At 50.2% G+C, this 23,255-nt stretch overlaps 1 pseudogene; it reads left to right on the forward strand.

Annotated features, from left to right (window-relative positions):
- The first annotated feature begins 22,454 nt into the window (after positions 1–22,454).
- On the forward strand, positions 22,455–22,622 carry LOC143932458 (U2 spliceosomal RNA; annotated as a pseudogene).
- Positions 22,623–23,255: the final 633 nt, after the last annotated feature.

Consider the following 23,255-nt stretch of genomic DNA (forward strand, 5'->3'; position numbering starts at 1 on the left):
TGCTATGCTGACTTCCTCCTGGGGCTGCTTATTATGAGGGGCTCCCACCATCCCTGTGCTATGCTGACTTCCTCCTGGGGCTGCTTATTATGAGGGGCTCCCACCATCCCTGTGCTATGCTGATTTCCTCCTGGGGCTGTACCTCTGCTGTGCTCATTATGAGGGGCTCCCACCATCCCTGTGCTATGCTGACTTCCTCCTGGGGCTGCTTATTATGAGGGGCTCCCACCATCCCTGTGCTGTGCTGACTTCCTCCTGGGGCTGTACCTCTGCTGTGCTCATTATGAGGGGCTCCCACCATCCCTGTGCTATGCTGACTTCCTCCTGGGGCTGCTTATTATGAGGGGCTCCCACCATCCCTGTGCTATGCTGACTTCCTCCTGGGGCTGCTTATTATGAGGGGCTCCCACCATCCCTGTGCTATGCTGACTTCCTCCTGGGGCTGTACCTCTGCTGTGCTCATTATGAGGGGCTCCCACCATCCCTGTACTATGCTGACTTTCTCCTGGGGATGCTTATTATGAGGGGCTCCCACCATCCCTGTGCTGTGCTGACTTCCTCCTGGGGCTGCTTATTATGAGGGGCTCCCACCATCCCTGTGCTATGCTGACTTCCTCCTGGGGCTGATTATGAGGGGCTCCCACCATCCCTGTGCTATGCTGATTTCCTCCTGGGGCTGTACCTCTGCTGTGCTCATTATGAGGGGCTCCCACCATCCCTGTGCTATGCTGACTTCCTCCTGGGGCTGCTTATTATGAGGGGCTCCCACCATCCCTGTGCTGTGCTGACTTCCTTCTGGGGCTGCTTATTATGAGGGGCTCCCACCATCCCTGTGCTGTGCTGGCTTCCTCCTGGGGCTGTACCTCTGCTGTGCTCATTATGAGGGGCTCCCACCATCCCTGTGCTATGCTGACTTCCTCCTGGGGCTGCTTATTATGAGGGGCTCCCACCATCCCTGTGCTATGCTGACTTCCTCCTGGGGCTGCTTATTATGAGGGGCTCCCACCATCCCTGTGCTATGTTGACTTCCTCCTGGGGCTGTACCTCTGCTGTGCTCATTATTAGGGGCTCCCACCATCCCTGTGCTATGCTGACTTCCTCCTGGGGCTGCTTATTATGAGGGGCTCCCACCATCCCTGTGCTATGCTGACTTCCTCCTGGGGCTGTACCTCTGCTGTGCTCATTATGAGGGGCTCCCACCATCCCTGTGCTATGCTGACTTCCTCCTGTGGCTGCTTATTATGAGGGGCTCCCACCATCCCTGTGCTGTGCTAACTTCCTCCTGGGGCTGCTTATTATGAGGGGCTCCCACCATCCCTGTGCTGTGCTGGCTTCCTCCTGGGGCTGTACCTCCGCTGTGCTCATTATGAGGGGCTCCCACCATCCCTGTGCTATGCTGACTTCCTCCTGGGGCTGCTTATTATGAGCGGCTCCCACCATCCCTGTGCTATGCTGATTTCCTCCTGAGGCTGTACTTCTGCTGTGCTCATTATGAGGGGCTCCCACCATCCCTGTGCTATGCTGACTTCCTCCTGGGGCTGCTTATTATGAGGGGCTCCCACCATCCCTGTGCTGTGCTGACTTCCTTCTGGGGCTGCTTATTATGAGGGGCTCCCACCATCCCTGTGCTGTGCTGGCTTCCTCCTGGGGCTGTACCTCTGCTGTGCTCATTATGAGGGGCTCCCACCATCCCTGTGCTATGCTGACTTCCTCCTGGGGCTGCTTATTATGAGGGGCTCCCACCATCCCTGTGCTATGCTGACTTCCTCCTGGGGCTGTACCTCTGCTGTGCATATTATGAGGGGCTCCCACCATCCCTGTGCTGTGCTGACTTCCTCCTGGGGCTGTACCTCTGCTGTGCTCATTATGAGGGGTTTCCACTATTCCTGTGCTGTACTGACATACCGAGCACAGCAGGGGTACAGCCCCAGGAGGAAGCCAGCATAGCACAGGGATGGTGGGAGCCCCTCATAATAAGCAGCCCCAGGAGGAAATCAGCACAGCACAGGGATGGTGGGAGCCCCTCATAATAAGCAGCCCCAGGAGGAAGTCAGCACAGCACAGGGATGGTGGGAGCCCCTCATAATAAGCAGCCCCAGGAGGAAGTCAGCACAGGGATGGTGGGAGCCCCTCATAATATGCACAGCAGAGGTACAGCCCCAGGAGGAAGTCAGCATAGCACATGGATGGTGGGAGCCCCTCATAATAAGCAGCCCCAGGAGGAAGTCAGCACAGCACTGGGATGGTGGGAGCCCCTCATAATATGCACAGCAGAGGTACAGCCCCAGGAGGAAGTCAGCATAGCACAGGGATGGTGGGAGCCCCTCATAATAAGCAGCCCCAGGAGGAAGTCAGCACAGCACAGGGATGGTGGGAGCCCCTCATAATAAGCAGCCCCAGGAGGAAGTCAGCACAGCACAGGGATGGTGGGAGCCCCTCATAATATGCACAGCAGAGTTACAGCCCCAGAAGGAAGTCAGCATAGCACAGGGAGGGTGGGAGACCCTCATAATAAGCACCCCTAGGAGGAAGTCAGCACAGCACAGGGATGGTGGGAGCCCCTCATAATGAGCACAGCAGATGTACAGCCCCAGGAGGAAGTCAGCATAGCACAGGGATGCTGGGAGCCCCTCATAATAAGCAGCCCCAGGAGGAGCAGGCGAAAACTGGACCAGCAGTGCATGGCAGACAATCTGCTTCTCTCTTTCTCATCTAATGAAAATTTGTATTTCGGATAGGAAATTCTTCAACGGAATTTCGTATTTTGGATAAAAACCAAACTTCCATCAGCATCGACTGTCATATTGAGGTATATTTTTGCCTTTGTAAAGGGAAAACTAGTGCGCTTCACCTAATATGTTATAGGAAGGCTAAATATAAAATAGATGTACATAGGAAGCAGCCAGCATAAAAGCAGTGATCTCAGCACCAAAAATAAGTATATGAATTAATAAAAATGCGGCGCTACCTAAAAGTGCTAAAAAGTATACAATGAATAATAATCACAAATTATAAAAATAAATGTATATCAAATACTATCCATTAAATGCAACATAAATACTATTGGAAATGAATGTAAATATTCCAAAAAATGAGCATGCAACCAATATGTGTACAAAAATGATGAATAAGGGTCCGTGAAAAAATCAAGTGATTATATAAAAATAATCTGCATTAATAATCCAAATATAAACAGACATATAAAATATATCAATTAAAAATAGATAAATATATAAAGTGAAAGTTCGTGAAAAAAAGGCAGATAAAGTGATTATTTAAATAATCAATATAAACACGTGATTGTCCATAAAATAACGTGCACTGATAACTTGTAAATTTGCAAAAATAAAGTTCATGCAAAAAAGTGTGAAAATCAATTCCCAAACGTGGCAATCCACTGCAAACTTCAGTGCTTAATGAGTGCACCACCTATTTCCCCCAGCCTCTCACCTCCAATAACTGGTAAATAGGCACTGTGTATAAAGATAGCTGCTGGCTTCTTATTCATTCAGTCACACTGCTCCACCGCTGTTAGTGTTTCACTGTATGGCTATATATTTCATGCCCTCCCAATAGATCACAAAATACAGCAGAGTATGCAGCAGACGCGAACTTCCGGTTTCGGCCGTAACCGGAAGTGGTAGGTCCGACACCAAATTCCTTCCCTGACGCGTTGCGTTACAGCACGTAACTTTTTCAAAGGGAAAAAGTTACGTGCTGTAACGCAACGCGTCAGGGAAGGAATTTGGTGTCGGACCTACCACTTCCGGTTACGGCCGAAACCGGAAGTTCGCGTCTGCTGCATACTCTGCTGTATTTTGTGATCTATTGGGAGGGCATGAAATATATAGCCATACAGTGAAACACTAACAGCGGTGGAGCAGTGTGACTGAATGAATAAGAAGCCAGCAGCTATCTTTATACACAGTGCCTATTTACCAGTTATTGGAGGTGAGAGGCTGGGGGAAATAGGTGGTGCACTCATTAAGCACTGAAGTTTGCAGTGGATTGCCACGTTTGGGAATTGATTTTCACACTTTTTTGCATGAACTTTATTTTTGCAAATTTACAAGTTATCAGTGCACGTTATTTTATGGACAATCACGTGTTTATATTGATTATTTAAATAATCACTTTATCTGCCTTTTTTTCACGAACTTTCACTTTATATATTTATCTATTTTTAATTGATATATTTTATATGTCTGTTTATATTTGGATTATTAATGCAGATTATTTTTATATAATCACTTGATTTTTTCACGGACCCTTATTCATCATTTTTGTACACATATTGGTTGCATGCTCATTTTTTGGAATATTTACATTCATTTCCAATAGTATTTATGTTGCATTTAATGGATAGTATTTGATATACATTTATTTTTATAATTTGTGATTATTATTCATTGTATACTTTTTAGCACTTTTAGGTAGCGCCGCATTTTTATTAATTCATATACATATTTTTGCCTTTAAATTCATCGTAACGAACGTTCGTACAAGTTAACGAACCTAACGACAATTCGTATGAAACTAAACGGAATTTCGGACACGAAATACGAAGTACAAATTAATTTTAATACGAACCGTAACGGAAGAGAACGAAACGAATTTATTGACGGCGCCCATGTCTAGTCTATGGTCAGATGTATCTTGGCACCGACACTGTGTGCCAGAGATACATTCACTTGCCGCTGAACATGGCCATATAGCTCTGGGATGCCCTTCTGTGAGAAATACTTCCTTCCTGGGACCTTCCATTGTGGTGTTCCAATGGCCACAAATTTTCGAAAGGCCTACGAGTCCAACAGTTTATATGGCAGTAGTTGGCGGGCTATCAGTTCTGACAAGCCAGCCGTCAACCGTTGGGCAAGAGGGTTATCCGGCGTCATAATTTTTTTACGCTCGAACATTTGGCCCACAGAAGCCTGCCTTTATGCAGAAAAAAGTGAGGACGGCATGATGGAAGGTGGAGTGGAGGACAATTGTGAGGAGAGAGGAGAAGGAGAAGTAGAAGACGAGGCTGGATGGTGAGAGTCTGGAGTGTGGCTTTGTGGGTTCCGTTGCTCCCACTGGGCTCGGTGATGGCAGCTCATGTGCCTTCTTAAGGCGGTTGTGAGTGTTGGGCTTACCGCGACTTATGCGTTGAGTGCAAAGATTGCAGATGGCAACACTATTGTCAGCTGCGGACACGTTAAAAAAAGCCCACACTGCTGAGCCATGTGCCGGCATCCTGGGAGCGCCAGATGTGACCGTACATGGTTGATGCCTCGCTCCTGATACATTGGCAGTCTGCTTTGTCCCTCCTGTGCAATCTAAGTTCCTCCTGCTTCTCCTCCCTATCTGCTGGTCCATATCTCCCTCTGAACGCTCCTCCTCTTCCTCTCTTGTGGGCACCCACGTGACATCACTAGACACGTCATCATCGACGTCATCTTCCCCACCGCTATAATTAGAGATCTCGGAGTAGGCAGCAAGAGCAGGGACCAACCTCCTCCTTGGGCTGATCTGGGTACTGTCGTCAGACTGCTGAGTGGCGGTTGTTGCTACCTCCTCTTCCTGATCCAATGTCAAGAATGGCTGCGCATGTCTTGTGATGGATCGGAAAATAATTCCTGTGACTCAAGCGGAAGGTATATGGTGGTGGTGTTGGTGGTTGTGTCTTTGGGGGTGCACACAGCAGAGAGTGAAGAGGGTGCAGATTGAGAGGATGAGGAGGGTGCAGAAGAGTAAGGTTGAGTGAGCCACTAAACCAAGTCTGGTGTGTCCTTTGACGTAATCGCACGCACCTTCTGCAATTTGCCACTTTGGCTCAAGTCTGTTGCTCCTGCCCTACCCCTACCACCCCTGCAGAAAGGCCTGCCTCTTCCTCTGCCTGTCATTTTTTAAATGACCCTGTGACAAAAGTCTCTAGAGAAGTGCAGTATGTATGTGGAAGAAGGTATATAACACCCCGCTTCAATCTGTAGTTTTTGGGGGCCACTGGTCTATCACACCAGTTATAATACTTTTTTTTTAAATTGCGTTTGTCACTCTTTGTAGTATCACTGCAGAACCGCTCAGCAGTCACAATGCTGCACAGTGGAAATGCACTATACTATGCTTTCTATATGTGCAAGTATTTTATACGTGTATTACACCAGTATATACTGCACACTAAATAGTACACATATACCAGTCCTTAGAGGACCTTTGTGAACCTAGTAGCTAGTGATTTGCAGTCCCTCAGTCCCTACACTGATAAAAGACAGCTGCAGAATCGGTCAGCAGTCAAGTATAATAGGCTTTCTATATTTGAAAGAAAGTATATTATACGTGTACAACCCTATATACTGTATACCTATACCAGTCCATAAAAGGACCTTTGTGGACCTAATAGTAATAGCTAGTGATTAAACTGACTGTCCCTGGTCCACACAGCGTACTGTCCCTACACTGATAAAAGACAGCTGCAGAATCGGTCAGCAGTGCACTCAGCAATCAGCAGCACAGCAGTCAGCAGCAGTGCACCAGAACCCTATATACTGTACACCAGAACCCTATATACTGTACACCAATACCAGTCCTTAAAAGGACTTTTGTGGACCTAATAGCTAGCGATTTGTGTCACTACAGTCTGTCCCTGCTCCACACAGCAACCTCTCCCTACACTGACAAAAGACAGAATGTAAAATGGCCGCCAGATCAGGTCTATTTATAAGGTAGGGGGAATGTCCAATTGTCCATGTGCTGAAATGTTTCAATTGGCTGTCCTGTACCCCATGATGGATGTGTCATCATGGGTCAAAGTTCTTGTAAACGCATATGTCCGCCGCGCGAACAGCGACAAGTCCGCCAGTTTGGCGAATCGCGAACATGCAAAATTCACTGCGAACTGACCGCCGGGGCTAACCGCAAGGCCATCCCTATTGATGTGGTGTGTAGCGCCCACCACCTTTAGGTGGGTACTATTAGGTAAGAGTTAGGTAAAATTGCCAGTACCTTACCCTTTTTTGTTTAGGCCTGGTTAGTTTGGTTTGGGAGGAGTAGTAGAATATGGGAGGTTTGACCACCTGTACTCTGCCCTGGAAACCCCTCCCCCCCCCCTTGCTTTCCCTAAGCCCTTGTACACATGGTCGGACATTCCGACAACAAAATCCATCAGATTTTGTCCAACTTATTTTGTCCGTTGCGTGTTGTGTTGCATACACACGGTTGGACAAAGTTGTCGGAAAATCCGATCGTACGTAACGTGATGACGTTATTTCGTTACGACAGGACTACTTTCAGGCTAGTAGCCAATAGGTTTGGTCTAGGAATTTGATCTGAGCATGTGTGGCACTTTGTCCAATCGGAATTTTCTACACACAATCTGAGAAAGTCCGATCGGATCATATTGTCGAAAAGTTTTATAGCCCAGCTCTAAAACGTTGTCCGTCGGATATTCCGACGGAAACAGTCCGATGGAGCCCACACACAGTCGGATTATCCGGCAACACGGTCCGATCAGACATTTTCCGTCGGAATGTCCGACCGTATGTACAAGGGCTAAGAAACGTTCTGGAAAGGAGGCGGTTCAGGGACTGGAGTGCAGGCAGTGTATATGGCTCTGGCTCAATCATTAATTTGTATGGGCAGGGGTGGGACTGATATATACTGAGGTCACATTCTTCCTGGAGAGGATGAGAAGAAACTGAGTTCAGAGTAGCAGCCAAAATGTGACTCTAAAGAGCAGGCTTGAAGGCCTGGGGTTTCAGAGACCCCAGCTCTGGAGAGCAGGAACCAAAACCTGACAGCCTGAGGGGTCAGAGACCTCAATGGCGGATGGTTCAAGCACACCAAGTCATCTAAGAAACCCTGGGGAAGTAAACCAGGCATCCCAGCTGGGATGGTTCTATCCACAAGATGCGGGAAGTAGCTGCAAAGAGGATGGAGTAGACTGGGATGTTATCCGGACTTTCCTGAACTGGCCTGGGGAGGATCACAGGAGGCAAGATGGGCAGGTGAGGCCTGTGACTTCCAGCATCCAATTACTAAGGTGCTTTTCAGAGGGGCACTGGTCAGTTTACTAAGGTTAAGGGACTTAGATACTCAGAGGAATCAGAAGAAGGAGGCAGCTCATACTTTCCACTATCACCATTACACCTGAACTGCAACAAGAAGAATAAAAGTTATTTGTTCAACCTTTATTGACTGTGTCTGTTGTGAATCATGCGGGGTGGAAGAACAGAGGTATGTTAGCAGTACTGTATGAACTACCCAGCAGCTCCCAAGGGAGTAGTGTGCTACAGGTGGAAAGGAGGAACCAGTGAAAATGTAAGCATTTAAAGTGGTTGTACACTCTGTACAACCACTTTTACCTACAGGTGAGCCTATATTAACGCTTACCTGTAGGTGCTTGAAATATCTCCTAAACCTCCACGGTTTTACTAAAAAGCCGAGTGCCGATGCCATTGGCGCATGCGCTCTTTAGAAAGGGCATATCCTGCCGTTTCTAATAGGGGTCATGCCGTGACTGGCATTAACATGAGTGACATCACGCGACTCTGGCCAGTCACAGAGCCAGAGTTTGCGGCTCCGGAAGGAAGAGGGGTGAAGATGAACACTCGCTGCTCGTGGGGACAAATGATACATTGTGGGCTTCGGTTTCAGGTAAATGACATATAATGGGCTACTATGTGACGCATAGTAGCCCATTATGCTTTACCTTTGCAGGGAAATAAAGAGGAAGTAAAACCCACCATGGTTTACTTCCTCTTTAAAGAGGAAGTAAACCCTGATGAGTTTACTTCCTCTTTCATTCCCTGCAAAGGCAAAGCATAATGGACTACTATGCATCGCATAGTAGCCCATTATGTGTCACTTACCTGACACAGGAGCCAGCGAAGTAACCGCTGTCCCCTGTAGTCCGCCGCATCCATCTTGTTGGTGGGGTCTCGCAGCTCCGCTGCTGTCATTCAGCGAAGCCGCGATGACGTCACTCCCGCGCATGCGCACGGGAGCTGACATGCGTGGCAGCTCTGTCGCTGAGAATGCCGCGCTCAGTGCGCCTGCGCGCCGCTGTCTACGGTGCATGCGCCGTAGACAGCGGTGCCCGTTTTCGGGCAAATATCTCCTAAACCATATAGGTTTAGGAGATATTGCTTGGACCTACAGGTAAGCCTTAATCTAGGCTTACCTGTAGGTCAAAGTGGTTTGTAAGGGTTTACAACCACTTTAACCACTTGAGACCCGCGCTATAGCCGAATGACGGCTACAGCGCGGATCTCCTTTTCCGGGACTACGTCTATTGACGTAGTCCCATGCACGAGCGGCCTGCACGCCCCCTGAGGGGCGCGCGCGGCGCACTCTGTGATCGGCGAGTCTATGAGACTCGCCTGATCACCGATTAGAGCAAGGGGTCGATCCCGACCCCTTATAACGTGATCAGCTGTCAGCCAATGACAGCTGATCATGTGATATAACGGAGCCGGTAATCGGCTATTATTCCTCCTCGCGCTGACAGCGCGAGGAGAAAAAAAAAGAGCCGATCACCGGCGGCCGTGATCGGGACATCAGTCCCGATCACGGCCAGCCCTGCCAGTGCCCACCTGCCCCCTCATCAATAAAGATGATTAAAAAATAAGTGCCCCCGTCAGTGCCACCCAGCAGTGCCCATAGTGCCACCCAGCAGTGCCCACAGTGCCACCCCACCCAGCAGTGCCCACAGTGCCACCCAGCAGTGCCACCCAGCAGTGCCCACAGTGCCACCCAGCAGTGCCCACAATCTGCCTCAACAAAGGTGCTGCACCCCAGTGCCACATATCCGTGCCCATCAGTGTCATCTACCAGTGCCCATCAGTGCCCAGCAGTGCCACCCATCAGTGCCCAGCAGTGCCACCTATCAGAGCCACCTAGGAGTGCCACCTATCAGTGCCCATCAGTCCCATCTATCAGTGGTACCTATCAGTGCCCCTTAGTGCCACCCATCCGTGCCACCCATCTGTGCCACCCATCCGTGCCATCTTATCTGTGCCCATCTTTGCCCATCAGTGCCGCCTTATCTGTGCCCATCGGTGCCGCCTTATCTGTGCCTATTAGTGCCGCCTTAACTATGCCTATCAGTGCCCACCAGTGCAGCCTATCAGTGCCCACCAATGCAGCCTATCAGTGCCCACCAATGCAGCCTATCAGTGCCCACCAGTGCAGCCTATCAGTGCCGCCTCATCAGCGCACTTCAATGAAGGAGAAAAATGACCTGTTTGCAAAATTTTATAACAAACTATTAAACATGATTTTTTATTTTTTTTTTGCATCTTTTTTTGTTTGTTTAGCAACAAATAAAACTCCCAGCTGTAATTAAATACCACCAAAAGAAAGCTCTATTTGTGGGAAACAAATGATAAAAATTTAACTTGGGTACAGTGTTGTATGCCCGCCCAATTGTCATTCAAAGTGCATCAGCGCTGAAAGCTTAAAATTGGTCTGGGACTGAGGGGGGGTTTAAGTGCCCAGTAAGCAAGTGGTTAAACATTTGCTATAAATCCTTATCCTAAAAGCTTTCTTTGTATATATACAATAAGGTGTTTCTCTTACGTTCACTGACTGACACAGCTCCTTTATTCTTGACCATTGGGTTGTTACGCCACGTTCAGGAGAGGACTAGGCAGAAAATGTTAACATGTACAAAAAACAGAACTTTCTAGTTCCGCTCAAAGGGGTGGTCCCTTCAGTAACAACCCTCCAGCCTGCTTCCTGCAGCCTCAGTGTTTTTTTTTCTGCCTAGTGAAGGAGAAGGACCTAGGAACCCTGTTGGCCCATCGATCCGTGAATTTTTTTTCTGCAGAAGTTTGCCTTTTTTGCGCAAGATTAAGATCCTGAGATCTGTTAACAACAGCCGGCAGGGTGACAGGCTGGATACCCTTATCCTTGTAGTCTCTCCAGCCTGGCCAGCGAGCGTGTGCAGACTAGAGCTCCGCGCTGGGTCGGCCATGACATGCCCCTCAGGCTCCAGGGGCGGCCGGTGAGCGTAATGCTCTGGGGCACACATATGACTGGGCTACTGATGTCTGCATCACAGTGTGCCGGGCCAGCAGCCACCCCGTACTGATCGTAGAGTGGGTCTGTGATGGAATGTTTCCCCAGCTCATCAGGACTGGTAAGTACAGCTCTCCCTGCCTCGGTGGGGCTGAGCAGCTGGGCATTCCCTGGTAGGTTGATTTGGGGGTCCTTCACCTCCCTCTCCTCTTTTCCTGTCCCCATCTTCCCTCCCCCCGTGGGGGATGCTGCATGGTCTGCTTAGCGGTGTGTGCCACATGGACAGGGGCCCCCTGGGGGGCTCTCACCTTGGGTGGGGGGCTGCGCTGGGTGACTGTGCCCTGGATGCCTGTTGTCTCTCCCCTGGGTGTCTGGAGGTCTGTATTTGCTGATCGCTGTTTGCCGCCATTTCCTCTGCCTGGGTTTCACTGTCCCTCTCTGTATACAGTGCTCGGTGGCCATTTTTGGTGTGACCAGGGAGGAGCATGGTCAGAAACCTTTTTTTGTAGTTCAGAGGCCATTTTCCCTGTGATTATGTCCTTTATACTGGATGCTCAGTGGCCATTTTGTCGTAGCCTAAACACATTTTTCATGCCCGGCGCTGTTCCCTGAGGCTCAGCACATCGCTGTTTTCTCTCACAAGCATCTGTGAGCTGACACAGGACACAGGCACACCTAGCTGGACAGCGCAGAACTCTGTCAGGATGGTGAGTGCTGCGGTGGGGGACCCTCAACCGGCAGCAGTTAGGGGGGTGGGGCCATCACTGTCCTAAGTCCCCAACAGGTGGCAGACAGGGTAGGGTCAGCATGGCTTCTGAAACTGGTGTTTCTTCCCCCGAAGGCAATTGCGACCAGTTCGCCTGCAGACAGTGCAGTGCCTCTGGATGCTTATCAGCAGTCCTTAACAGGTTCGTTGCCAAGATGGAAGCGGTGCGTGGGTGCAAAGGCAGAAAAAAGCGGCCCCTGCCCCCCATCTTCTGGGGAGAGCTCTGATGCAGACTCGGGCCCCGCTGAGGCTGGTGACCCCCTGCTCTGTTGTTTCAGATGATGCTGACCAGGACCGATCGGACAGTGAGGATGAGTCCCCGTCCGGGTCCGCGCAAGACAAAGTGCTTGTTGGAGCACTTATCACTTATCACAGCTGTGCGTGATACCCTGAAAATTCAGGACACAGCAGATTCCTCTGCTGAGGTAGCGGTCCCTTTTGGGTCCAGTAAGCCAGCCCCTACACCTAAGGTGTTTCCGTATCTGACTTATTCGATAAGTTCATTTACAGGAATGGGGGCGGTCGCAACGGATCTTTTTAGGTCCCAAAATGCATGGCGGTACGTTACCCCCTTGAGGAGAGCCTTCCTAAGTAAGGGTTGAAGCCAAACGCTTTCAGGAGGTCTAAGAACATCGATCCTAAAATTCCGGGACCAGCAGCAATCAGTGGCTCTCAGCAAAGTATTAACCCATATGCAGATTTTTCTACAACTTTTGTCCACGTTCTGTAGACACTCATTTAACAATAGTTCTAACACTTCCCATCAGAATTCAGCAAAGAGACTTTCTGACAGCAAGCACTCCTTCAGAATGGTGCGTGACACCAGCTATATACTGCATTAAATGTCTTTTTTGGTGGATTTAAAAAAAAAGAAAAAATAAGGACATGGTGATGCTGATTACATACACAGTATATGCTGTGTTTGCATAGTTGCCAACATTCTCAAAAAATGTATAGGGACACTTTTTTGTTTGTAGAGAGAGTCTTATTATAAGTAGGGGGCAGAGCATTCATTTGTAGGCGTGTTGTAGCGGGGAGATGAAAATTACTGCAAAAAAAGGGGTGAGGTCTAAACTAAATATTGGGCGTGGCTTAACGGGTGTGGTTAGAGTCTGAGATGAAAGAGGAATGGGAGGAGAAGGAAGAGAGGGATGGAGGGAGAAAGAAGGAAACAAAGAAGGAAGGAAAGAAAGAAGGAAAGAAGGAAGGGAAGAAGGAAGGAAGGAAAGAAAGAAGTGTAGCGGGGATATAATTGTGTATTAATGCAATTAATGTGAAGTACAATGTAAATTTATGGACAATGTTATTCACTAGTATTGGATGCCATCTAGTGACCAAAACTGGAAATGGACTTTAGCTATTTTCTTTTTCTATGGTGTTGGAAAGATAACTGGAAGTGACTGTGTTTACTTTGGTCATTTGACCTCATCTACCCAGGAGTCTGTGTGACCTACTCATGAATACTTTGATATGCAGTGCATGCTGGGTAGGGTATAAAAGGGACTGCAGCTGCCATATTGGTCTCTTGGAACCACGTTGCCTGCCTGTGCGGAACTGTGTGTGAGGTTCTCGGATGCATCGGTAGATAGTCACCGCAGAGTGCAAACCGGACTGTTTGCTGGGTGACTTGACGGAGCTAAGAGCTGGTGATCAGAACGACGGGGATTGGAGACGCTTGTTGGAGCAGCGGAGAGCCGGATCCAGTCAGTGGAGTGACACGGAGCATCTGGCCTAGTCAGCGGAAGCAAGCTACAGTTGTAGGACTCAAGCCATCACTCAGAACTCTGATCCAATTGGTGAGCGGGCTGCTGCCCACTGTTTAATCTATTACACGTACTTAGACTTACTAATAGGTCTTGCTGGGACCTGTTGTTCCATGGAAGCGTAATTGAGCAACTGATACTTAAAGAGGAAGTAAACCCTGATGGGTTTACTTCCTCTTTTTTTCCCTGCAAAGGTAAAGCATAATGGACTACTATGCATCGCATAGTAGCTCATTATGTGTCACTTACCTGACACAGGAGCCAGCGAAGTCGCCGCTGTCACCTGTAGTCCGCCGCATCCATCTTGGTTGTGGCGTCTCTCGCAGCTCCGACGAATGACAGCGGAGAAGCCGCGATGACGTCACTCCCGCGCATGCGCACGGGAGTCGCGTCTCGGAGCTCCGACGCTGCCATTCGCCGGAGCCGCGATGACGTCACTCCCGCGCATGCGCACGGGAGTAGACAAATTTGGCAAATCCATTCTTGGACTTGCCGCATTTAGTGCGCCTGCGCGCCGCTGTCTACGGCGCATGCGCCGTAGACAGCGGTGCCCATTTTCGGGCAAATATCTCCTAAACCATATAGGTTTAGGAGATATTACTTGGACCTACAGGTAAGCCTTAATCTAGGCTTACCTGTAGGTCAAAGTTGTTTGGAAGGGTTTACTTCCATTTTAATAGGCTCAAGGCCCATTACACTTTAGTACCTAAGTGTGATTACAAGTTTCTGGAGTTATACCTGGAGTGTTCTAAGTTAACTTTCTCTACTTACCCCTTTGAATTACAATTATTTAAGGAACTATTTAAGCTAGTGAAGAAAGAAGATAAAGGAGTAAATACATTAAGTGAAGCCTCACGTAGACTTTAAATAAGGGGAGCTCCCAGGTCTAGATATTAAAGGGGTTGTAAAGGTAATTTTTTTATTTTCTACATAGTTTCCTTTAAGCTAGTGCATTGTTGGTTCACTTACCTTTTCCTTTGATTTCCCTTCTAAATGTTTTTTTTCTTTGTCTGAATATCTCACTTCCTGTTTCTCCTCAGTAAACTTCTCACCATCATCCGAGCTGGTGGTTAGTCAGCCAGAACAGCCTACTGAACAGCTTACTGAGGAGGAACAGGAAGTGAGAAATTCAGACAAAGAAAACAAAGAAAAAAAAACATTTAGAAGGGAAATCGAAGGAAAAGATAAGTGAACCAACAATGCACTAGCTTAAAGGAACCTATGTAGAAAATAAAAAATTTACCTTTACAACCCCTTTAACATACTTGCATGTTGTTTATTGTATTTGCCTGTTGACTTATGTTGTGCTGGTGTTCTAATTTGGGACGACAGTGCAAACTCTGTAACCACCTATTTGCTATATTTTCAGTAAAAGTATTCCTGTTTAAGAGTACAAGTGTGTGGTGTACTGTTTTTCATCACCAGGTTGAGCCAGGGGATCCTGAGGGATAGACACAGGTACATGACAAGGTAGCCAGATACCTTACTACGCCAATCCATACATGTACACCCCCCTCTTATACCTTATTCTATAAATAATGACACAGACACCTGCTGGATGTAAATGGCCTTTTAGGCCTTTATTTTACCAATAAACCAAAAATAAACTTTTTATTTAAAACTTCTGTAAACCATTTTATTTTACCATCTATTTTCTTGTAACAAAAACCAGCTCATCAGATCAACAGTTGTTGATCCCTGACGACCTAATTTTTTCTTGAGCCTGTAATCCCAACTTTTTTATGGCATTCGTCCCCAGCCGCCAACTTGCCTTGGGGACTTACCAATTGACCACAGACCCCCAACTTATTAGCTCGTCAGTCTGGCCAGCCGCCAGACCACCCGGGAGGACTCCATACATATGATGGGTCCTAACTTTTCAAAACCTCATCTTGAAACAGTATAAATTGTATATCAGCCGTCAAGGACCCTACCGCCACAGCAGCACATGAGTGACACCTCACCCTTGTGCCTGCCGCCAAACCTGCAAAGCCCTGCCAATACCATCCTCCAGACCCAAAGCCCACAGGTCAATCCCGACCGGGTTAAGGTGGACATCATCCCCCCGTAAATACCTCCACGTATTCACTTCCAACTCCCAATGCCTCACCACAATACCACCATTACGGGCCACAAACCTCCCCACCTCTCTGTTCACCTTTATCCTCGTCTTATTAATTTTCTCCCAAGACCGGGGCCCCCTCCAAGACATGCGTGCCACAATATCGGACCACACAATAATCATGTCCGGGAAGGCAGTACGAAGCCTGATGAAGTCCCATCGGCCTGACAACCAAGTCATTACCTCCCACATGTAGGACCAATACGTCCGGTGCCCGATCCAGGCCCGCATAACGATGGACCTCCGGAACCACTTTGTGCCACATCATCCCTGGAATGCCAATCCACCGAACTCGGCCTTCCTCCCATGACAGTCTGAGTTGCCTGCCATCCGGCCGGACATCCGCCTGTCTAGCCCCCCAGAACACAAAAGAATGTCCCAAAATCCAAATGAGACATCCCGGCTCTGAAATGACATGGCCAAAAATTAACCCAACACAACCCAAAACAACAAAAAACATACAGTCGACCGACCCAAGGAACCATATTCCCACCCCTTTTACAAAAGGTGTGGCCGCACATAGAGCACATATCTCCGAGACTCCCATCGCCCAATTTGCTTAATAACTTCCTCTGGCAAGCCCCATCTAGCTGCCTCCGTGGCCGCCCCTATCCTGAAGGAATGAGCAGCATAATCTCCTGGAGACAAACCCCCGCTCTGCAAACACTTCCTCAACACTGCCGTAAATTGGAACCGCGAAAGGCACGAACCATCTTCATGCATGAATAAAACCCCGTCCCGTTCCAGGCGAACCTCTAAATAAACCCTTAAAGCCTCCACCGGACAAAAACTAGGGTCCGCTCCCCCGAAACAACTCTACCCGTACCCCTCTACCCAACTGATCTGTTTTGGACTTCCTGACCAAAATTACCACCGAAGAAGGGGCCCAGTAAACGTCCCCTCTCCCCAAACCCCCCGGAGCATTTTTGGAAGGTGACACCAATTCCCCTATCCGAAACGCCCCAAAGAATGCCACCAGGAAAGCAGCTCGGAAAAGTTTTTGTTCAAAAACCAAAGACACACTTCCCCGATGTGGCTCAACAAAATGCCCAAAACCTCAAAAGAAATTGGGCGCCGAGAATCCCTTTTCGCCGCCCCTTTTCTAAAACCCCCTCAACGCCTTTCTAACTAGAAAATCCTTAGTCACATCCACCAACCCCTTACATTGAAACAAAAAGGCCAAAGCCGACATTTTCTTGCTAACTGCCGACCCAGATACCCCGAACACATAATTATAACAGATAAACCCTAACACCCACATCAGCAGCTCTGCAGGGCCCTCCGACCCCCCAACCTCACCCAACCAGTTCGACCATTCCCTCCACACTGCCTGATAAGCCGCTCGAGTACCTTCACTCAACGACTGCTAAATCAGTCCTCCGATGATTTCAACGCAATCCCCCACATCTCTGGAGGGCACGGGTCCCCGCGTCTGTTTACGTCCGGCGCCAGTCTGCGAAAGTCCTCCCATTGGAAACGAGACAAAGCATCCGCCAACTTATTCTCAATCCCAGGGATATGCACCGCATAAAAAAACGCATTAATCCGTAAACAGCTGAGCACCAACCTCCTTAACAACCTGACCACCGGGGGCGAGGAAGCCGAAACATTATTTATGGCCACCACCACCCCCATGTTGTCACAATTGAATCGCACTTTTTTATCCCGAAGCTTGTTCCCCTACAATTCCACAGCCAGAACTATGGGAAAAAGCTCCAGTAAGACCAGGCTTTTTAAGAACCCCGCCTCCTTCCAAGGTTCCGGCCATGGTTTAGCCATGGTTCAGCACTCCATTGCCCTTGGCAATAAGCTCCATAACCCGCCGAACCTGCCTCGTCGGTAAACAACACCAAATCAGCGTTGCTGACCGGTCCCTCCTGCACTATCGCTCTCCCATTAAACTCAACCAGAAACACCCCCCACACCCCCAGATTGTCCCGTAACTCTCTGGACAACCTCACAAAGTGAGTGGGCACCTTCACACCTGCTGTGGCCGCCGCCAGCCTCCTGCAAAAAATCCGCCCATAGGCATGATCCTGCAAGCAAAATTCAATTTGCCCAGGAGCGATTGCAATTCCTTCAACCTGAGTTGCGCCCACCTCCTGCCTCAGCGCCACCACCTTCTCCTCAGGCAACCTACATTCCATGGCCATGGAATCAATCGTGATTCCCAAAAACACTATCTCCGACCTGGGACCCTCCGTCTTCTCCCTCGCCAAGGGAACCCCAAACCGTTCGGCCAGATGCTGTAATGTCCCCAGCAGTATCCCGCAGCCGCGGGATCCTGGGGGCCCCACACACAGGAAGTCATCCAGGTAATGGATGACCGAGTTGACCCCCGCCGTCTCCCGCACAGCCCATTCAAAAAACGAACTGAACAGCTCAAAAAGCGCACACGAGATAGAACATCCCATAGGCAAGCAGCGATCAACAAAATAAGATCCCTGCCAGCAACAACCAAACAAGCGCATACTCCCTGGGTGCACCGGCAACAAACGAAACGCCGCCTCCACATCCGTTTTCGCCTCATCAAATGACGTATAAGTAACCGCACAAGCTTGCGGGCCAATACCATCATTTACCGATCCGCCCCTGGGGTAAGACAGGTGGTGAATCATCCTGAATTGCCCCGGTTCCTTTTTCGGAACCACACCCAAAGGCGAGACCACCAGATCCGCCATCGGAGGGGTAAGAAATGGGCCGGCCATCCGGCCCAGTGCTACCTCCTTAGCTAGTTTTGCTGACACCACTTGTTCATGCATTAAAGCCGACTTTAAATTTTTTGCCAGCGGGGGAACCTCCCTCAATGCACTCGGAATCCGAAACCCATCCCTAAAACCAGCCTCCAACAACCCCGCCGCCACACGATCAGGATACCTACTTAGGAAAAGAAGCATCCTTTCCAGCCTCACCGGCGTCATCCCTTTTTCCAGCGAAGTCCCCAGTACGACCTTTTCCTTGCCGGAAACAACGTGCGAAGGGGTGCCCTCCACTGCATCCCGAACACTCATGCTTGTAACGACAGGTGTTACCAAACTTGCACGTCCCCTCATTAAATTGCCAGCAAACTCCTTTCTTTTTTGGGGCCAGCGATCCTGCTGAGGCGGCGACGCCGCCCCCCCCTGGAAAAAACTGTCCATGGGCCCTGGACGAAGTCATCAACTTCATCCACAGGCTGATGTCCTTGTGGTCCCATCTAATAGCCGGGCGCACCGCTTTCCGTTGACGAAACTGTTCGTCATAACGTAGCCAGGCCAAGCCCCCATAAACCCTGTGCGCCTCACTAATGGCCTCAAGGTAACAGAATAATGCTGAACAATTCTCCGGCGCCTTTTCCCCAATCACGCTAGCTAAAATCGCAAACGCTTGCAGCCAGTTCGCAAACGTGCGTGGAATACGCCTATATCTCCTCCTCTCCTCCTCTTCTTTTTTGCTCTCATCCGGCTTGACCCTGTCTAAATTAAACTTTTCCAACGGCAACAACGAGAAGATTTCCACAAACTCGTCTTTCCAAATCTTCTCCCTCACCTCCTTCTTCAAATGCGCTCCTAATGGTCCCTCAAAGCACACATAAACTTCGCTCCTCGCCGCATCCGCCAGGCGAATCCTCTCAGCATCTTTGTCTTTGTCCACCGCAGCACTACTTGTTCCCTCGCCGTCCTTCCTCGCCTCCGCCTCCTTCTCCGTCTGCGTCTCCGCCGCCACCCCACCCCCCGACAACCCCTGCCCGGCGGGAACTACCCTCCCCCCCTCCACCGAAGCCGTGGGAGGCGGCCCTACCCACGGGTCAATCAGGGCGGGCGCCGGCCTCGAGCCGCCCCCCAGGCGGCTCAGCAACTCTTTTAGCACCGACAACAACTCACCCCCCCCCCCGCTACCCCCGCTGGTACCCCCTCTCCCCCTCCCCCCCACTAACCCCAGCGATCAACCCCCCCAAAGACCCCGATGACTTACCGGGCTGCTGCCGCCTGGAAGGCCCTCCAGCCGCTGTCCCCACTGCCGCCGGCGGTGCGCATTCTTCATCTGGCAGCTCCCCCTCTTCCATGCTGCTGTCTTCTGAACTCGCCTCGCCTGACTCGGGGGCCTCCGCGCTGGTGTGCCAGACAGCCCAGGCCATCCCCGATCGTTTTGCCTGTTCGGTGCATGGCGGCCGCCATGTTCTTTGTTTACACCGACCTCACTTCCGGTCCCGCCGCATCAGCGTGCGCCGCACTGTTCGAGCGTGCGCTGCTCCTCCTCCGGCCCTCCCTCCCAGGCACAGAAACATGCCCGGAGGCGTGGCCACCCGACTGCCGCTCTGCACTCACTGATGGGCCCCCCCCCGGAAGCTAAGATGGCGCACCCACGTGGCAGGCCGCCGGCCGCTTCAGAGACAAGGCCGGCGCCCGAGGACCCCACTCTCCCCCGTCGAGCAGCCCCCCCGACCGGAGCATCACCAGGGGGAACCACTGGAACCACCACCGATCGCGCGGTCCTGGAGGTGGCCTGAGACCCGTCCCGGTAAGTGACCTCCCTCCCTCTGGGACTCTGCCATGGACGGGGATTCCTCTTAGGCCCCCCGCTAGCTGACTGGGGCGTCTGTTTGGCAGGGGGACCTGAAGGGGCCCAGCTGGGGCTCCCAAGCCGGCGTTGACTCCGGGGGGCAATGTCAGGGCTAAGGCGCACAGGGGGCTGTGACCTCCTTGCCCGTGTCGGGGGTACCCTATCTGCAGAAGGTCCCTGCCCTACCCCCTGACGGGTGGCCGCAATTTGGCTTTGCAACCAGTCTGCGCCATGCTGTTCTGCTGCCGACCTAAGCTGTTCCCAAAGCTGCTCTAACCCACTCATCTTTTCCAGGGAGCTGATCCTGAACGTTCCTCCTGACCTGCTGCTCCAGACTGCTGACCTTCCTAAACTCATGTGCCTTCACATCAACTCTACTCCACCCCCTCTTACTCCATCCTCCAATCAGGTAAGCCTTGCAACTTTCTTAACCCCTCGTACCATTCCCCTGCGTAAGCCTTGCACCCTGTCATGTATGTCCTACGCTTACGTTGCCCTACAGCTATGTACATGTCTTTATACTGTTAACCTTTAAAATCTATAAGGCAACAATACTGTTTACACTGTATTGTATTATTTTTGCACCACAACTGTGCCAAGGGGACAGAGTCGTTCAGAAGGGGGGGGGGGGGGGGGTTTCTCAGTAGAGTGCAGGCCCAAGTCAAATCAGCAGCTCATTCGGGGGTCAGTGCTACAGAAGGAAAGAAAGAAGGAAGGAAAAAAGGGAGGGAGGGAGGGGGAGTGAGAGAGAGAGAGAGAGAGAGAGAGAGAGAGAGAGAGAGAAAGTAGATATAGTAAAGCAGATAAGGATACGCCAAACACCCAGTTTTGGGGCTTCAATCAGCATGGCACCATGGTTGTTATGGTGTCAGGATAAGCCCCCCACCCGCAGACCCCGACAACCAACGGCCAGGGCTGTAGGGAAGAGGCCCTTGTCTTCATCAACATGGGGACAAAGTGCTTTGGCGTGGGGGGCCGCAGGGCCCCCCTTCCCCAAAGCACCCCTCCATGTTGAGGGCATGCGGCCTGGTATGGCTCAAGAGGGGGGGTGCTCGCTTGTCCCCATCCCCTTTCCTGACCGGCCGGGCTGCGTGCTCGGATAGGGGCTGCTATGGACTTTGGGGGACTTTTTTTCGGCGTAGGGCTTAAGTCCATACCAGGTGACGGGGCTAGCGAGGTGTCAAACTCGCCGATGGAGGCGGCGGCATTGACTTCCTGCGCTAGTCCCGTCTACCTGGAGCCGCATTCAAAATGAACAGACTTTTCTCCGTGTGTGGGCAAGTCCGTTCATTTCAAAAGTCCGGCGGACTAGCACACAGACGGGCAGTCTGGCGGACAATTTTGAGTCAAAACTTCTTTCTAAGTCCGCCGGACTTTTGGGAACAAAAAGTTTGCCGGAGCCAACACACGGGCGGATTGTCCGGCGGACTCTGGTCGGCTGAACCAAGTCCGCCCGATAGTCCGATCATGTGTACGTGGCATAACTAAAACCAAATTATCAGGGCTCAATAGGAACAATGCTCCTTATATTGATGGTCAATAGGAAGAATGTCCCCCATAAAGTGGTGTTCAGAATGCCACTCTTAAAGACAGCTAAAAAGATATTTGGTGTCATGCTGCTGGCTTTGCTAAGTGATGCTGAATCTTAAACTCTGTAGGCATCATCAAATAGATGGTTCATCAGCCACAGCTCAAGGAATCGATAGCAACCTCTGGAGGAACCCCAGGGTTCCACGGAGCCCTGGTTGAGAATGGCTGTTATATACTATATACTGGAATTTTTAGTTATTTATTATGTTATACTAGTAATGGTGGCCATCGGTGACTTTTAGTGGGACTGTGATAGTACAGTGGGTAATCTGACAATAACTGATGCTGCCTGGGAGGTACGATAACTGACACTGACATCACCAGTGACACTAATACAGCGATTAGGGATAATACTATACACTGTCACTATAAAAGATTCTTCCTTCTCTACAGAGCCCTGTATTGTTTGTCAACACAGGGCTCTGGGCTGTGATTGGCCAGGACCTTCTCACAAAATGCTGCTTTCACGTGAATGTCAAACATTATGGCGGTTCCCCCAGTTCATAATTCCTCTGTGAAATGTGCTGTCCCCTGTTCTCCACCAGTCCAACATTTTTCTGCCACGTCACTCCCAGTGACCAAATGGGGACCGACCGAGCAAATATCATAGACCTTATGCATGCTCAATATTAACTCCTTCACTCTCTCATACCATGCAAATAGACTATGGGGTATCGCTTTTCGGCCTTTTGGCTAAGATCAAGTGTAGTATCTGTTCTTATCAGTTACCAGGAGGTGGCGCTTGCTTCTGTCCCTGTTCTACGGCGAGGTGGACCAGGGGTGGCGGTTGCTATGCAAAACCTGCTAGTGTGAAGGTAACCCGGAGCGGTTTGTAGCCTAAAGGGAAGCCTTCTGATGAGGATGGAGAACCACTGGTCGGCGCCAGGGGAGGGGACCCTGGCTTTCTGGCCTGGATTGGGGCAGCTTTAGCTCCGGTCAGTTTTTCGGGAGGGAACGTTGGTTCCCCTTTTTCCCACCGGGGAAACGGCCAGTACTTCCCAAATGTAATTAGGTAGGAGTGATGGGAGCGAGGGTGAGGCCTGATGGCAAAGGGCTCTCACTAACCTTCTGGATCTCCATGCCTTTCTGGCTGGGGTGGGGGCTGCTGTGGTCTGGGATGCTTCTGTTGAAAAGCCTATGGTGATGTGCCCCTGAAGTGGCAGTTCAGGGGTGCCTTACTCTCACTGTGATTTAATCACTTTGAAGTCTGGCACCGTGGTCACTTCACTGTATACACGCTTTTTCAAACCTGCCTCTAGGACCGGGTCTTTTGGCTAGGACCAGAGGAATTTTTGATTCCTGGCCGGAGGGCCTGGTCATTGTATTCACAATGGCCACCTTTTCACTCTCCCTCTTCACTATCCCTTCCCCACTTTATTTATTTACTTTGTGTGTTGTGTGTCACGTTTTATGTTGTCACTGCACGTTTGACGAGTAGGGTGTCGGTCCTCGGGCCAACCCTGAAAGTTGTGTG

The sequence above is a fragment of the Lithobates pipiens genome, unplaced genomic scaffold, assembly GCF_037356315.1.
Source record: "Lithobates pipiens isolate NorthernLeopardFrog02 unplaced genomic scaffold, aLitPip1_a1.2 Scaffold_25, whole genome shotgun sequence".
NCBI lineage: Eukaryota > Metazoa > Chordata > Amphibia > Anura > Ranidae > Lithobates > Lithobates pipiens.